This window comes from Arvicanthis niloticus, chromosome 6 (genome assembly GCF_011762505.2).
Source record: "Arvicanthis niloticus isolate mArvNil1 chromosome 6, mArvNil1.pat.X, whole genome shotgun sequence".
NCBI lineage: Eukaryota > Metazoa > Chordata > Mammalia > Rodentia > Muridae > Arvicanthis > Arvicanthis niloticus.
Genome location: NC_047663.1, coordinates 67,727,948 through 67,730,018, shown reverse-complemented (window position 1 = coordinate 67,730,018; position 2,071 = coordinate 67,727,948). Strand labels below are relative to the sequence as shown.

At 47.4% G+C, this 2,071-nt stretch overlaps 1 non-coding gene across 1 annotated transcript; it reads right to left on the bottom strand.

Annotated features, from left to right (window-relative positions):
- Positions 1 to 1,680: 1,680 nt before the first annotated feature.
- Positions 1,681 to 1,823, bottom strand: LOC117712169 (small nucleolar RNA SNORA48). Its single transcript, XR_004607237.1, has one exon. It is a non-coding gene; the product is annotated as a small nucleolar RNA SNORA48 (small nucleolar RNA).
- Positions 1,824 to 2,071: the final 248 nt, after the last annotated feature.

Below are 2,071 nucleotides of genomic sequence, written 5' to 3'. Positions count from 1 at the left end.
GTGCATTCCAGTGAGATTTATTTATTTGTGTTTTAGGGGGCTGTGTCTCATATACCCCAGCTTAGCCTTGAACTTGATAACCAGTGAAGACAGCTAGGACTCCTTGGAGAGACAGACAGACAGACAGACAGACAGACACACACACACACACACACACACACACACACACATGCCAAGCCAATAATGACCTGAAACTCCCAGTCTCCTGATCTCCCTCCCTCAGTCTCCCAAGTGTTATGGTTACATTTACCACTGTGCCAGGCCCCTGCTTATGTATTCATTCATTCATGCATTCATTCACTCATTTATTTATTTATTTATTTTTTTAGGGCTCAAGCTCAAGGCTATGCACGCTCAAAGCAGATGTTCTGCTGCTGAGCCACGCCTCAGTTAGAGATTCTGTGCAGATGGGATTGAACCACATATTCTTTCTTTCTTTTTCTAAAATTCGTTTTGAGTTTGAGTGCTCTATCTACATGTACACCTGTCTGCCAGAAGAGGGCACCGGATCCCATTACAGATGGTTGTGAGCCACCACGTGGTTGCTGAGGATTGAACTCAGGACCTCTGGAAGAGCAGTCAGTGCCCTTATCCGCTGAGCCATCTCTCCAGCTCATATTGTTATTTATTTATTTATTTAAAAATTTGTATCGAATCTTTGTGTCACTTCATGTGCTCCAGTCCCACTCATGTCCCTGTCTCCTCAAATCTGCCCTTTGCCCTTGCAGCCTCCCTCCCAAAATAAAACTCACACCCCTGAAAGTACACAAACAAGCAAACAAAAAAGCATAGAAAACATCTCATCGCGGACACTGTAGTGTGTCACAGTGTGTCACACCATAATGTATGCCCCTGTTCACACATCTTCATTTGCAAATGTTCATTGCAGTGAGTCATTGGTCTGGTCTGAGATCTCTGGCTTCTGTGACATCATCAATATTGGATCTTCATCAGGACTTCTGGTTATCCATTGCCTTGTGTCATGGAGATTCTGCAGCTTCGGATCAACAGGACTGGCCCTTTCATGCATCTTAACCATTCGCAGATTACATAGATTTTGGGGTGAGCCAATTCAGACCCCTGATCTGGGCCAGGATGGTAGCTGAGCTCATCAGACTGCTGGCTCTCCCTTCTCTGTACCACCAGGGCATGTTCTAGCACTGCTCTGGCTAGGCCACCCAATGTTGCCATCAGCAGGAGGCAGGATCAGCTCTCCTGCTCTCATGTCCTCCGGGATGGCTCATCCGAACCCACGCTTCCACAGCCAGCTCCAAGGTGCTGTCCAGTCAAAGTGTGGGGCCCACTTTCAAGTGCTGTGGCTTGTTGGGGGCTGAGACAGCTCTCCTGCTTTCATACCCTGGGGACTGGCTCACTTGTCCTTTGCTGTCAGGACCAGCTCTACTGTATTACGAAGGTGAGGTGCAGGGCCTGATCTCCAGAATACTAAAGCCAGCGAGGAGGCCGGTGAGGGGCAAGGCGGGGAAGGCATCATCCCCGCATTCATGCACCAGCAGAAAGGTGGTGGAGCCAGCTCTCAGGTGCTCTTGGGACTACCTCGCTCCCCCTGGCCCCTCCCAACCAGGATCAGCTCTGCTGTGCCGTTCAGGAGAGGAACAGGGTATGTTCTCTGAGTGTTGCAGCTGTGAGAGGCAGGGCTCGCTTTTCTGAGCTCATAATTTTTTATAAGTCCTAGATATAAGACATCTTTGGCTACCAAGACAGGCATCAAGCTAGGATGAACAAAGGACTGCCATCTGCTCTGCCCTTGACTGATATAAGAACACCACCACCAACAAGGTGTCTCTTTGCCCACTGCCAGGGTTTTTTGTGGTTTGTTTGTTTGTTTGTTTGTTTGTTTTGAAACAGGATCTCTATATATAGCCCTGGCTGTCCTGGAACTCACTATAGAAATCAAGCTGACCTAGAACTCAGACAGATCCACCTGCCTCTGTCTCTCAAGTGCTGGGATTAAAAATACCTACCACCATGCCTGACCATCTTTATTTTTAAAGATATATTTATTTTTTGTTTTATATGCATGAGTGTTTTGCCTGCATTTATGTATGTATGT